This window comes from Podarcis vaucheri (assembly GCF_965113315.1).
Source record: "Podarcis vaucheri genome assembly, chromosome: 2".
Lineage (NCBI taxonomy): Eukaryota > Metazoa > Chordata > Lepidosauria > Squamata > Lacertidae > Podarcis > Podarcis vaucheri.
The window spans coordinates 40,971,560-40,987,306 of NC_138760.1; the positions used below are offsets into that span (position 1 = coordinate 40,971,560).

A 15,747-nucleotide genomic window follows, 5' to 3' on the forward strand; every position below is an offset into this window, starting at 1 on the left:
CTTAACTCCTTATAACATTTCTACTAAAGCCGTATAATTTCATTCCAACATTTTTCTAACACTCATTAATTTTGCAATATTTCTCTAAATAATTTTTTTAAAAAAACTTTTTGCCCCCAATCTTCTTCCGTAGTCTCTTCTCCCTGGTCTCGGATTCTGTCAGTCCTTTCTATCAATTCCATATGGTCCATCAACCTGGTGATCTTCTGTCCGAGGCTCTTAACTCTTTTCCATGTCCCTTCTGCAGATCTTCTTCATATTTATACATGCACTTTACTTTATCTTCTGCTGATCTTGTTCTTAATTTCCTTCCTTTGGCACTGAGGAGTAGATCTCGGGGAAACTCCAACCTAACAATGTCTTTATTCCTTCTTGACAGGTCAGCCCATTCTCCATAGTCAGAACTAAAGTCCAAAAAAAATCTCAGAGCGTGTTTCAGAGTCCCTCCAAAGCTAAAGGCCCCCACAACTCCAATCTCCCCCTGACCCAAATCCAGATCCCAAAAGCCAGAACATCCCTGCATAAGGGGATCTATCCAACTTTCCTTCTCCAATCCAAGCGGGGCTCCATCCCACCAAATCTGGCTTTCTCTAGATTCAATCGTAAAAGGCAACAACTTATGTTCATCAAATTGCCTCTGTAAGGCCGGGGCTCTCTCCACTTGAATTACTTGAGGCTCAACAACAACTTTCTCCTTCGTCTTCTCCACAGCTTGCCATGTCAAAACAGATTCCTGAATCAATTCCTGAGTAGTTTCTGTATAGGTCTTCACTTTTTGTCCCAAATCAGTCATTTTTTGTCCCAAATTGTCAATTTTAATAATCATCACATCCGTCTTCTCATGAAGCTGTTCCAATAAAGCTCTTGTCTTGCAAAATGCAATCACTAAGTACTGTTTTTGGGGGGCAGGAGGTGGGCAGGTGTGGAGGATTCCCTGGTCCTGAATGGGGTAACTGTGCCCCTGAAGGACCAGGTGCGCAGCCTGGGAGTCATTTTGGACTCACAGCTGTCCATGGAGGCACAGGTCAAATCCATGTCCAGGGCAGCTGTTTACCAGCTCCATCTGGTACGTAGGCTGAGACCCTATCTGCCTGCGGACTGTCTCGCCAGAGTGGTGCATGCTCTGGTTATCTCCCGCTTGGACTACTGCAATGTGCTCTACGTGGGGCTACCTTTGAAGGTGTCTCGGAAACTACAACTAATCCAGAATGCGGCAGCTAGACTGGTGACTGGGGGCAGCCGCCGAGACCATATAACACCGGTCTTGAAAGACCTACATTGGCTCCCAGTACGTTTCCGAGCACAATTCAAAGTGTTGGTGCTGACCTTTAAAGCCCTAAATGGCCTCGGTCCAGTATACCTGAAGGAGCGTCTCCACCCCCATCATTCTGCCCGGACGCTGAGGTCCAGTGCCAAGGGCCTTCTGGCGGTTCCCTCATTGCGAGAAGCAAAGCTACAGGGAACCAGGCAGAGGGCCTTCTCAGTAGTGGCCCTTCCAGCAGATGTCAAAGCAATAAACAACTACCTGACATTCAGAAGACATCTTAAGGCAGCCCTGTTCAGGGAAGTTTTTAACGTGTGATATTTTACTGTATTTCTGGTTTCTATGGAAGCCGCCCAGAGTGGCTGGGGAGGCCCAGCCAGATGGGCGGGGTATAAATAATAAATTATTATTATTATTATTATTATTATTATTATTATTATTATTATTATTATTTCAACATTCTTGTCCAAGGTCAATCTCTGATTCTCACGCTCTTTAATCTCTGCAGCTAGAAAATTCCCCAGCTCCACTCCTGCAACAGTTTCAAAAGCTCCCTCTAGGGGAAACAATTTCTATTTGTATCCGTCCTTTTAAGCGCAGATCCAGCAACAAAGTTAGTTTCGATTTTCAGTTACTTTTTTGCTCCTTTTTAAGTGCAAAAGGAAACAATGGAAACAATATATTTCTCTTATTTAACTATCTGTCAACATACGTTTTATTCACAGTCAATGAACTTTCCCAAAACATCGATTTTACTGGCAGCCCGTTCCCAGGTTCAAAACGGTGGTAATTTATCTTTCTTCACTCTCTCTCCTGCAGGCTTAGGCAATCTAAAATTTCCCCCCTCTTCTCCTGCTTCCAAGGGGGGTTTAGTAATTTTAACCGATGGAGATTTAATCCTTTCCAGGCTTTAGCTTGCAACGTCTTTGCTTCAATCTATTTACAAAAGAGGAAGGCGGACTTCCTGTTTGAAACCTTCCCGTTTCGGTGCCAAATTAAGATGTTTAGAGATCCAATTTTCCGTTCTACTCACGGGTAGTTGTTTAGAGTCCAATTGTCCACAGGAAAAATTCAGCGCTCTCTGGCAACAGCAATGCGGCTTCACTCCGTGAAACAAGCAGTCGATTCGAAGCACCGCGCTGCTCACCCCACTTCGCTCTGGATCCCTGAAACCAGGTTTCCCCGCGAGTAGGGGAGGCGCAAAAGGTGCCAGTCGAATCCCACGTCCACAGGCTTCTCCCGCCTGTGGTTTTTAGTGGGTCTCCGCCTCGCCGTGGCGGTCCAGACCCTGATTTCCACGGAGCGGATTCCTCCCGATCAGAGGAAATCCGCCATTGCCGGAGGCGCTAACCCGGAAGTCTCAAGTGCTGATGTTCTTGAGGAGACTGAGGTGAAGGAGAAGAAGCCATTTCCCCTCTCTGGCCAGCAGGCTTCCGAAGACGTTTTGTGGTGATGGAGCCCCAATGAGGGAGCTTCAGGAAGGCAATGTGTTGTTTTATTGTGTTGCGACTTTATGTAAACTGTATCATTTCTGTACAACACAGAGAGAGAGAGTTGTTTGATGCTTGAGAGTTTTGTTATTTTGTTATTTATCTTAGTCTTATGCAGTGTGTCCCTCTGGAGACCCTGTACAAGGTATTTTGATGATAGTAAAAATGTTGAAAAAGAGTTGCGCAAGGATAAATGGTATCCTGCTTCAGAGGAGGTATGCTGGAGTTGAGAGAAGCAGGAGTGGATATGGGTAAAGTCTGGCTGGCACATAGGCATCTAATGCAACAAGCTAAGGTCCAAAACCAACAGAAAACTTAAGCAGCCCTGCTGGCAGGTTTGGTGTCATCGGCTTAGTTCTCCTTCCCCAGCTGAGATAGTGGTCATAGCTTTAAGAGTGGCTGGGGCGGGGCATAAATCTATTATTATTATTATTATTAGCCTTGATGTGTGTGTTTTCTGATAGAGCCCTTGCATTGTTGAAAGTTCCAGGGGCCACCTCTTCAGACCATGCTGGTGATTTTCTGTATGTTTTGTTTTACGTACGCTGCTTAGAATAGCAAATGATATAGCAGAGTGTAAGTGTCTTAAATAAATAAATGAATAAAAGTCCCTGCTGACTTCTGTGGGTCCCTTCGCGGGGAAGTAGGGTGCTACCTTCTGAGGCTTCCTCTCCTGATCATTTCCACACCCAGCCCTCCACATCCTTGGGGTCCTCTGATCTCCCTTCCAAAAATAGTGGGTCTGATTCATGGACTGTAACTCCTGGCCAGTCAGCAGCTGCATACACCACACAGTGTGGTAAAGATAGGGGCCCTTCCTCTTCCTGCCTCCCATCTCACCTCACCTGTCACAATATCATCATTTGCTGCAGCAAGGAGTTTAGGCAAAAATGATTGTCTGTGTTTTTAATCTGGCATCCCTACATTTTACTGGTTGAAGCAACACTAAAATGGGAAAGAATTCTGGGGTTGTCATTGACAGCCTAGGAAGGTAATCATGAATGAAAGCATGGGCTGTGACTCCTGGTGGTCTCTTCTGGAATATGCTAGCCATGTAAGTTTGCCATGGCACACACTTTTAGCTTTGATATAAAATGCCACTGTTTCTCCCTTCACATAAGATTTTTATGGTTTTCCCTCCTTTTTTGCAGTCCTCATTTGATCTGTCCACACAATAGCCCTGTGAGACGGATGGTTGGAGAGCAGAGGCTGAGAAAAAAGCAAATTGCTTTTCTATGACATTTAACTTCGTACGGTTTCATTGCCTGTAATCACTCTTGCATCCCTTTGTTTCACCTTAGGGAAACAGAGAGGGGCAGTTTTGTGTCTGTTGCTGATCTCTGTGGTCTGAGTTGAGTCCTCTGTCATTGGCTCTGAGCATCTCACACCAGACGATTGAAGGAGTAGTACATTCTCATTTTTCTACGGGGCAAATGGTCACCTGCTTTTGTCTAGTAAGATCAACAGGCTATAGAAGGACCGTATGATGTTGAAACTGTTATCTTTTAACAGTTTTCAGTGTTTCTTGCATGACTATCTGTGGCACCATAGCATGGCACTCCCAAGGCTATGTGCAAAAGTAGAAAGTCTTTCCAGATCCATTGCTATTGCTTAGAGGGTTCTTGTCCCAGTTTGTAGGAACATGAGGACTATGTGTGCACACATCAGACCATCCTGAGCAGTCTCACAGCCTAGGATGCTTGTACCTATGGGACCACCTCTCCTGGTATGCCCCGCGGAGGACCTTAAGGTCCATAAATAGCAACACCCTAAAGGTCCCGGGCCCTAAGGAAGTTAGATTAGCTTCAACCAGAGCCAGGGCCTTTTCAACACTGGCTCCGGCCTGGTGGAATGCTCTGTCTCATGAGACCAGGGCCCTGCAGGATCTGATTTCTTTCCGCAGGGCCTGTAAGACAGAGTTATCCCACCTGGCCTTTGGCTTGGAATCAACTTGATCCCCTCTTTCCTTTTTCCTTTCTCCTTCTGTGATGGAACTCCTATTTGGGGACTTCCCTGGCTTTTTTCTGGCCCACGCAGGACTAGTCTGAATAGTTGGCCTTGGTGAAGATTTGACCTTTTCATCCTCAAAAAGTTTTTGATTTGAGTTTCTACTGAAATGAGGCTGCATTTTAATGTCGTATTTCAATCTTGTTTTTAAGTTGTATCTTAATAAATTGTTTTATATTGGGTGTTAGCCGCCCTGAGTCCGGTCTTGGCTGGGGAGGGCGGGGTATAAATATTTTTTTTTATTTATTATTGTTATTATAATCCCCATTGTGCATTCCTTCAATTTGTGTGCATGTCATCTGAATCTCCCTTTAGTTCAAGGGAGTGGGAACCTCAGGGTCAGGGGTCAAATGCTGCCCTCCGGGCCACTATTTCTGGCCCTTGGAACTCTCCCTAGGCTGTGCTCCTCACCAGCTGTGCTCTGTAATACCTTTGTACTTTCGCTTGGCTGGAAGGTATTCTTGAACTGCGATAGCACCTCTGGCTTATATGAAAAGTGGATAGAGAAATGCACTTACTTAATAGATTTCTATACCATCTGTATCTTTCAAGGATCTCAGGGTGGTGTACATGGTTCTCCTCCTCCCCATTTCAACCCCACAACAACCCTGTGAGGTAGGTTAGGCTAAGAGATGGTGACAGGTCCAAGGTCAGCCATTCGAACCCTGGCCTCCCACGTCCTAGCCCAGGCATAGGCAAACTCCGGCCCTCCAGATGTTTGAGACTACAATTCCCATCATCCCTGACCACTGGTGCTGTTAGCTAGCGATGATGAGAATTGTAGTCCCAAACATCTGGAGGGCCGGAGTTTGCCTATACCTGTCCTAGTCCAGCACTCTAACCATTATGTCACACTGGCTAATGCAGAAACCTCTTTGTGTTGCTGGAATGTTACCTTCTGTACAAAGGGAAGAGTCTCTGCCCACTAGCATGTGGCCCCTGGAGGGCAATGTGGCCCTCAGGCAAAAGAAGAAAGAAAGAGAGATTCCCATCCACCTTGTTAAAGGTAAAGGTAAAGGGACCCCTGACCATTAGGTCCAGTCGTGACCGACTTTGGGGTTGCGGCGCTCATCTCACTCTATAGGCCGAGGGAGCTGGCGTACAGCTTCCAGGTCATGTGGCCAGAATGACTAAGCTGCTTCTGGCAAACCAGAGCAGCGCATGGAGGTGCCGTTTACCTTCCCACCGGAGCGGTACCTATTTATCTACTTGCACTTTGATGTGCTTTCAAACTGCTAGGTTGGCAGCAGCAGGTACCGAGCAATGGGAGCTCACCCCGTCGCGGGGATTCGAACCACCAACCTTCTGATCGGCAAGTCCTGGGCTCTGTGGTTTAACCCCCAGCGCCACCCGTGTCCCATCCACCTTGTTACATTTAGTTAAAACATTATGACTGGGCACTCAGCATTTGCTCATCCCCCCAAGCAGCCGCCAATGAATTGGAGCAGTGATGTAGGAAATGCTGGGTGTGATAACATCCTGTCACACATCACCTTTAATTAAAACATTTCTGTCCTGCCTTTCCATCCTGATTAGCCTTCAAGGCTCCCAATTTAAACAGCACAAAAACGCAGGCTAAATCCAGCTTAAAATAGCCTAAGATTCAATGTATGCAGAAGAGCAATTAAAAATATTCAGCAGGTCCATATTGTTTACCGCTGGGAGAACAAGGACGGCTTGGGGCAAAAAATTCCAGACCAATGTGACTGAAGAGGGAGTTCTATGATCAGAGCATGGCTGCAGAAAAGGCTTTGTTCTCAGTAACCAAAGGCTGGACTGGGAGGGAGTTGCCTGGGGCAGAACCTCGGGTAATGCTCTCAGCAGATAAGAATGTAAGAAGTGTCCAGCTGGATCAGGCCAATGACCCATCCTGTTTCCACAGTGGCCAACCAGATGCCTATGGGAAGCCTAAAAGCAGGACCGCAGCACAACAGGTTTTCCCCCACTTGTGATCTCCCCCGAAACTGGTATCCAAAGGCATATTGCCTCTGATAGTCAAGGCAGAGAACATGGCCATTGGGGCTGGGAGTCATTGATAGCCTTACCATAGGCAGGTTTGCATGGGAGAAGGGAATCCTTTTAAAGGTTTTAAAATCATATAGACAGTATCATGAGGCACGAAGCGGCAGCTGCCATGCATTTAATAATAACACATAGTCTGGACTTCAGTGAATTGGGCAAGCTGACCGACAGCTCCCAATGCCTGCATTTTTTATAGGAGGGACGCGGGTGGCGCTGTGGGCTAAAGCCTCAACGCCTAGGGCTTGCCGATCGAAAGGTCGGCGGTTCGAATCCCCACGGCGGGGTGCGCTCCCGCTGCTCGGTCCCAGCGCCTGCCCACCTAGCAGTTCGAAAGCACCCCCGGGGGCAAGTAGATAAATAGGTACCGCTTACCAGCGGGAAGGTAAACGGCGTTCCGTGTGCGGCTCTGGCTCGCCAGAGCAGCGATGTCACGCTGGCCACGTGACCCGGAAGTGTCCCCGGACAGCGCTGGCCCCCGGCCAATAGATGTGAGATGGGCGCACAAACCCCACAGTCTGTCAAGACTGGCCCGTTCGGGCAGGGGTACCTTTACCTTTAATAGTGGGTAGTGAAAGAAGAGGGGTGGAATTCTCTCTAAATTCATCTCCAAAATGTTATCAAGTCAGAGGAGGAGCAGAGCAAGAGCACTCTGGCTGCTGAAGGAAGCAGCTGTCTAGCTGTACTCCTAGCCCCAAATGCAGAGTACAATTGACTGCTCCCATTTGGAAGCAGATGAGTCTCTCTGATATGCAACTTTGATTCTGGGGGAGATACAAAATAGATGTGGAGTGACAATTTGGCTATTTGTGTCTCTGCGGCACAAGACACATAATGGGATGTTGAAGGATCAAATTGTGCAGTGTATGTGTGTGTCGGTGTGTCGTAGCTTCTTTCTCTTTAACAACCGTGCAATATTGAGAGAGGACAGGAAAGGAATAATTTAAAGTTCCATTTAACTTCAAAAGAGCAAGAGTGAGACTGCTACTTGGAAGCACATCTTTGTGTGCATGTAAAGAGCATCCGCAAAGGTAAAATTGCCTGGAAGCAATATGAAGGCTGTTTTAAAATAGGTCATGGTGGAAGTTCTGTATAACATGCAATTGGGATCTGAGAGAATAGTGCTGTCCATGGTTGCCATTTTTGTAAGTGGTGCTATTAAGTAGGAGGCTTCTTCTGTGCGGATTAATAAACACAAATGACATTGTTCCATTGTTTTGCCATCCATTTTTAAGTATCAGCCCTTCTGATATTTGTATTCTTGGTCAACTATATGTTGCCTCTGAATAATAACATTTTCCAAGTCAGCCACAACAACAGCAATTACAACAACTGATTTATTATTTATCTTCTAAACCACCACCTCAAGGCAATTTACACATAACATAATTTTTAAAAGTTAAAAACACAATAGCATCAATACATATGAAACAAGACCAAAATCCTAACAAATGAACGTTTGTGGCAAAGACCCATTTATCCAGTTGGGGAAGCCTGTCAAAACAAAAATGTCTTCAACAGTTCAAAGTGTGTGCCTGTTATAACTCAACAGGAATGCTGTTCCACAGAACAGGGGCAGCCACAATAAAAAGCCCTGCTCTGAGTTGCCATGGAGTGGGTTTCTGAGATCTTTGGAACTTGCAGGAGAATTAAGTTACGTTTCATAGTCAAAACACAGGCATACTACATTTATTGCAAGTACACCCAGCCCTCGTGCTGGTGAGCCAGATGGAATAACCTTGCTGGAAAGTCAATATTATGAAAGTGTTTTTCCAGGTCTCCTTCCTCTTTCTTATATTGATGACAGTACATATCTTTATGAGGGTAATTTGCCACCATTAATTGGATGATTAATTGGATGGTTTTGTACATTTCCTATATTTCTGCATTCTTCTCTTGTTTTGCTTTGGCGAGTTTGAAAACATATCTAGCCAGTGTCAATGCAAGGATGAAACTACTCAATAACTTCCTGGGGGTGTTTGAAATTATTTGTGACTGTGTGTTGATAAACCTTTGGTTTAAGTTTAGGATTACTTCAGTATTATTGGCTGCACTAGGAAGTCGGGAGGGGGAGATGTCTGCCTGCTTGCAGTGATCTGCTGGCACAGATGCAACGAAATATATATATATATAATATAATCTTATTTCCCCCCAACTAGCTCAGAGACTTTCCCTTTCTCCCACTCCCACAAATCACACTATTACCACCTCAGCATAGCTTTACTGAAATTGTGCTAGGGACTCTTTCTTTCCCTTCTGCTCAATAATTCTTGAAACCCAACTTTTTAATCATAGCTGGTGTGTCTTTAAATCCCAAACTAAAGCCACACTGCTCTTGTGGAATCTAATAAAACTGGAAAGCCTTTCCCAATGCCCCTTTTACAGACTTGGGGGAAGAACACACACACCCTTTCTCATGCAGAGTCCCATTCTGGGGTCTGAGAAATGGAGGCCATGTTCTTATAAACACAGTTGTTCTGGTTTAGCCAACAATTTCTTTCGCTTCTCTTCTCACAGATCAGCACTGGAAGGGTACTTTTTTGGCACTGCTCCTTGTTTGGAGGACCAGGTTGTTCTGAGGGAATAACTTCATTACCGCTTTCCTTTACCACCATTTTCTTCTTTTCTATATATGATCCTGGTCCCACATTGGGCAAAAAAATTCTGCATTGCAGGGGGTCACCTTCATGGTCCCTTCCAACTCTCTATGATTCTTATGATCCTTAGGTGTTTACTCTGAAAAACCCAAAAGAAAAACCAAAACACTGTTGGCCTTTTCCCTTTGCCAGCCTACATCTCAGGAGGTACAGATGGATAAAGCCTTTCCAAGTCTGTTCTCTAGGAGTTCTTGTACCTCCCTCAAAGATAAATCCTGCCCTGTTGTTCATTAAAAAAATAAAGCCAAGCAGAGCATATCGGCTGGGCAGGGAACTGATAGGTTGGTTCCCAAAATTCCTTTGTTGGTTTGCAAAATGCTTAGTTGACTTCAAAAGAGATTATTGTGTAATGCTGCCTCTTTGATACTTGGCTTAGCTTTCTCCCTGATGGAGGAGAATACAAAGCTGGTTCTGTTTCTCCCCACCATCTCCCTAATCATTGTGAATGCTATTAAATCTGCTACTGCAGGATTAGGACTTACTTGGTTGGATTTTGCCCAGCAAAAGCAGCTTGAACAATGGTTTTCATCCGTTGTCTTTACTGTCAACTTTTCATTGAAGCTTGGGTGTCTCCTTAAAGGTAGGCATATATTTCACACTGGCCAACAATCCCTGTTCCCAAATAGGAGCCTTTTTTATTATGCCCAGACTGAGCTACCATCAAGCGTGTCCAGTGTCTAATTGTAAATTCCCCCATTGCTGTGCTGGCTTTGCGGTTTTCATCACAACTGGGCCCTGGCTATGGGTGAAAAATATGAATAATGATCCCTGTGGAATATCTTCATATCTAAAAATGCTTTCTTCCATATACAACAGCCAAAACAATGTATTCTGTCTCCCCAGTCATGATCTTAATGCAAGGGAGTTGGTGATCAGCTTCCATATCCGATAGATATGATAAAAATGTGCAGAGTCTGTATTTGCACATAACACTAAACCATGGTTTGTTCAACAAATTATTAGTTGTTTCACAGAGAAGCAAAAGCCCTGGTTTATTTCTCCCAAGCCTGTTTAGTTTTCTAGCTGCTCTTGTGCTCATCATGGTTTGAAAACAAATCATAGTTAGCCTGTAGACTGGGTTCAGATGTTCAAACACATGCCAACTTTCCAAACCATGGCTTAGTGTTAGGTGTGAATTGACACAGCCATTCCTCATAGATCAACACAGAAATAGGAAAGCATGCAATAGGAAAATGCAGGCCCATTAAGGGCACCGTGCAAAGGATCATCCTCCTTGGAAGGTGTGGAACTCTTACCAGGAGGTCCGACTGCTTCATCATTTTCAAACCAGTGCAGCTGAAACAGCATCTCTTCTCCTGGAAACTTCTGATTTGGCTTATCACAATTGCTCAGCTTGGGAACTGAGCTAATGGGTTGATGTGTAGGCTTTTCTGGAAAGATGGCTGAGGGGATCAGCTTCACCACTGAGAAACCATTGCTGCATGTATTTCATGATGTCCCTTAGTTCTTACAACGGGCTTCGTGATCCTATCCAAACAGAGAGCATGCCTGTTAAGATGTGGTAGACAAATGCAAATAACAATATTTGGAGGTGAGTGGTCCTTGCACTCAAGTAAATGTGCGTAAGAGTGTAACCTCTTCCCTCCCCATACCTTTTCCTTTTAGTGCCTCAACTTTTTAGATTGTACTCTAGAGGAAAGGGACTGTGTTATTTTTTATTGATTTGTAAACTGCCTTTGGGAGCTTTTCTGGTAGGGTATAAATGCTTTGAATTCAATAAAATAGCCTTGTTCCCCACATTAGCCTTTCCATTTTGTGGAGTCAGTCTGAATAGCTTCCAATTTTGCTGCCTTTAAGGGAAAAAAGAGCAGACATTCTGGTTTTTCTGCTCAGCTATATCTAGTGGAGTTGTTATAAATCCCTAATGACTGTTTTATCCGAACACCTACGGACTTAAACGGGCCAGTCAGTCATCAAATCACAAAGCTAGATGTTTAAATGCTGCTGTGAAATGTTCATAATGTTGTGGTGCCTTTCAGAATTGCACATGGATACAAAATGTGGCCACACCATGGGAGACTAAATGCTGAGTGCTTTCAGAAAGTCAGGGCTTGGTGCTGATTTCTACTGTGCTGCTGGGAAACTGACAGAATTCCTCTGCTCACTTCTATTGCTATTGTTATTATCAACGATATTAAACAAAGGTCTCTGCCAGATCAGAGTCTCTTGCAAATGACCTAAGTTTCTTTCCTTCCTTCATTCTTTTTTAAAATGGTGTCTTTCATTTAGAATTCATCACTAATCCATCAAAGAATGATGGATTGTTAAAAGGTCACACAATGTAGCCACAATAGTAGAAGCAGATACAGGTTTCATTACGTTGCCAGTGAGCCTCCAGAGCTGCATTTGGAAGAAAATAAATTGGTATGCAATGACTTAAGGAATATACAGAAATAATTTCCAGTTGCCACAATGCTTGTTTGCAAATTGCAGCAAAGGTACCAATTGCAGGTGGTAACTTGGGGTTCTCCAGAAATCACCCACAATTTGTTGATGCCTGAGATGGAAAATGCAAATGGGGATGCTTCCTCAGTAAAAAATATAGTAACTGATAACCTAACAGCCTTTTATTTGAAAGCCCCCTCCCCCCACTTTGCCTAATTCTAGGGTTGTTTGAAATTTTGCTCTGTTGGTTTTCTAGCCAACCCACCTCTTTCCTTCTGTTCCAGAGTAATTTCTGGTTCTGGAATCCTTCTCTGTCCACAAGCGTGCCTTCCACTCCAATCACAATTTTTCCTCTTGCCTCTAAAATGCACTCTTTGACAACCCACATCTAGGGTAAGAGCTTATCCACACTTCCACTTGTCCGACTGCTTTATTCTGGGGAAAACTGCTCTTTAGAGCTCAACTGGAGCAAATGGCAATTTGGGTTTTCTCTAGTTTTTCTCTGATTTAGCACTAAAGAGTGGGTTTTCCCTGGAAAAGGAGTGGGGCAAGGGGAAAACCACTTGGAAGCAAAGGGACCACTATAGTTCGAGGAGATGTGGAGAGGAGGGAATTTTGATAGGTGTTGGTTTTCTTACTCTGTCCAACAAAATTCACCCTCCCCTGCCTTCTTATTCAAACAATGAGAGCCTTCCTTTGCATTAATCATCTTACAAAATCTGTTTACCTGCAGAAACTTTCACGGGAGCCTATATGTGACACTTTGGCTAAATCAGCGATTTAGTGCTAATCAGCAACTTAGTTCTAAACAGCATGACTGCTGTACATGTGCACAACTGGATAGATTACTATGAATGAGCCTCGCAGGTGCATGATACACAAGGCTGGGCAGAAGCTGAGAGTCTCCTCTTAAGACTCTGTTAGAACAACAACAACAACAACAACAGTTATGGGGCCTTACAACAGTGTGACAAATAACCCAGCTCCGCATGAATTCTCTCTCTGAAATTTCAAAGCATTTAAAAACGTTTGTGGAGTGATAGAATGCCCAGACAGAACAGGAACCTTTTGTAATGCAAGCAATATGTCATTTGAATTCTCAATTCCAATGCGGAAACCTGTGACAGTGCCTTTGTTTATTCAACTAGAGGACTGCTGCTGGTTCCAAAGCACATTAGTTTGTGAATTCCCTCCTGCGTCTAATAGCCATTACAGATCATTGGGGTTTGGGCTCCCTATTTATTTTGAGCATTTTCATAGGGCCAGTCCCTGCAGTGTGGTATCCACATCCAGCCCAATACATTCTGCTAGCTGAAGTGAAGGACAAGATGCCTCCACCTACTCCATGTACTGGAGTAATGACTGGACTGGTGGTAGAGTCTTACTTTAATACTAGCAGTGAGACAGCATGGCAAGCCTTTTATCTCCCACAGAGCTGGATGTGACTCAGGAGGAAAAGTTTGAGGAGAGACATTATTGCTGCTCCCCCAGTTGGTAGCATCTGCTTGATGATAGAGCTGGCCTGACCCTTCTGATGCTCCACCCATGAAGAATACCATTGGTTGGTGGTGGTGAGAGTAGCCTTGCTTTGGCACGAGGTGGGATGGGACTTTTATTTCGTGGCGCAGCCTGAAAGCACATGATGCAGCAATGTTGCTGAAGTGAAGCATGTCTGGCTGCAGTCACTGCCAGTATGGAAGTCAGCCTGGGAACTGCTTGGGAGCCATTTTAAGTGCCAGGATGGAAGAAAGGCAGGCTAAACAAATGTAAATAAACAGCTCCAGCCAAAAGGGAAGGTATAATGTAAGTCTAGGGACAACTAATTCATCACTTTATTTAAGAAATTGTCATGGGAGATCATCAATCAAGAGCTTGAGTGGGGCAATAAATTATTCAGCTTTAGATTCCCCCCCCCTCCATGGAGAAAGATTCACAAAATGGTGATGTTTTCCTGTAGGATGGTGGTTTTCAGATTTTCTACTTTCAGGGGTCATATTCCCCCTGTTGAAAAGGACCGCTGTATGTTTGCCATGGAATTCCAGAGCTCATGCACCCTCTATCAGCAGAGTTCGCACAACGAAAGATGCACTCAGGAGAGCATATTTACAACTTTATTCAGCGTTGGTCAGAACAAAGAAAAAACATGACTGCCTGCTTCGATGTTCAGGCACAGAGAAAAAACAAAAGCATATACAAAACATAAACTTCCTGTGAACAGGAAATACGCAGACTCTGTGACTCACAAAGCCTGCTCCCTTTTAAGGTGGAACGGAAATATCCTAACAATACCATGTACTGAATATTCACACCATGGCACAATGTGAATCATCTCTAAAAGGTCAGCTTAGAGGACCATTGATCTTCTCATGCCCCAGGGAGTTTTTCCGGGAACAATGGGTTACGCAGTGGTTAAGGTCCCATCTCCAGGCAGCATCAATGAAATCATGTTTGCCTATGAATGGTCTGCGGGCAGATTTTTTTTTGTTAATGAACCAGCACCATGGCATTTCTATATTATGATGTGATCATTGAATTTGGGTCTTTCCCTTGCATCATATGGACCTTCCTTCTTACGGAGTGTAGTAGCAGCTTTCAGAGCAACTTAATTAGATGGGAGTGTGATGAAGCTCTTGTTGAGGACTCTCACTGCTCTGGTAGCAGACAGATTTGATCTGATAAACCTGATTTTCAAAAGACTGGCTTGCCCTGTGGTCCCTGCAGGATGGCCTGGAGGCTTCCAGAGGTGCTGAGCCAGTGAGATCTGCCTGCTGGTGAAGAAGGGTAGAAATGGCACGTGGCCCTTCATCTTACCTGCAGCGAGGCTTGTGATGGTTGCGCTTTGTTTCTGAGCAACCATGCTGCGTGCCAAGGATCAGATAAATGGAGCTGCCTCCTCAAGAAGGCTTACTCTTTCAATGAGGCAGCAGACTGAATTCATAGCACATTGCAAGGTCTGAGACATCATTTTTACAACCAAGCTGTTCAAATATAATGGCCCTTTCCAGAAATCCCACAGTGAAGAGCTCAAGTGCTTCTTCTGTCTGTCTTGGTTATTTAAGATTAGGGGTATTAGCTAGGATGTGCTTGCCAAATTGCATCTCAAAATGTCTTCCTACGAATCTTTATGCTTCCTGTTTATGGCACACAATATCCTGCTTTTACTATTCTCTCCCCCCCCCCATAGTGTTGGGGAAAAGCTACAGTTCCATGGCCTTGTATTAGTGATATCCAATGATACTCCTACTCAGAGTAGACCTATTAAAACCAATAGACTGCCTTGGGTCTATCGCCCAGTGTCAATAGACCACTTGGAAGTATTTATGTATGAATTTGCTCATTCATACGGTTTAGATTTTTTAATTATATTATTGCATTCTTGCCCCATTATTTCCTCCAGGAAGCTGAAGCTAGTATATACATGGTTCTCGCCCCTCCCCATGTTGTCCTCACAACCACCCTGTGAGGTAGGTCAGACAGAGAGATGATGACTATCCCTAGGTCACCCAGTGAGCATCATAGCTGCTATAATAAAGGTAAAGAGTCCATGCCAGAAACAGCAGCTTATTGTCTTGTTCTTCTGCCCTGTGCATTGTGATGACAGATTTTTATTTTTTGTGCTCTTTCTAAACTGCAAAACATTAAAATAATTAGCAGGAGAATTCATAGGATCCTACTTTCCAAGCATATCTTTCAGGGCTTCTTGTGGGTTTGTAAAGCAGTTTTAATCCCCATTTTTATTAGGAGTGCAATTTTTACCATTAGTTTTCATTCCATGTATGGAACGCTTAATTGTAGTTCCCCCCTCTGAAGGCTGATTAGCTCCTTTTATAGCAACCCATTGTCGAGAGGGGAGCGGTTGTCTTTTTGATCCAGCAGCTGAGGCCACCAGCCCTTCCCCAAATCT

The 15,747-nt window shown here is 44.4% G+C and overlaps 1 protein-coding gene across 1 annotated transcript in view; it reads left to right on the forward strand.

Annotated features, from left to right (window-relative positions):
- MGAT5B (alpha-1,6-mannosylglycoprotein 6-beta-N-acetylglucosaminyltransferase B) overlaps positions 1–15,747 on the forward strand; it is a 184,709-nt gene that overhangs the window by 16,058 nt on the left and 152,904 nt on the right. The gene's annotated exons all lie outside the window — the stretch shown is intronic.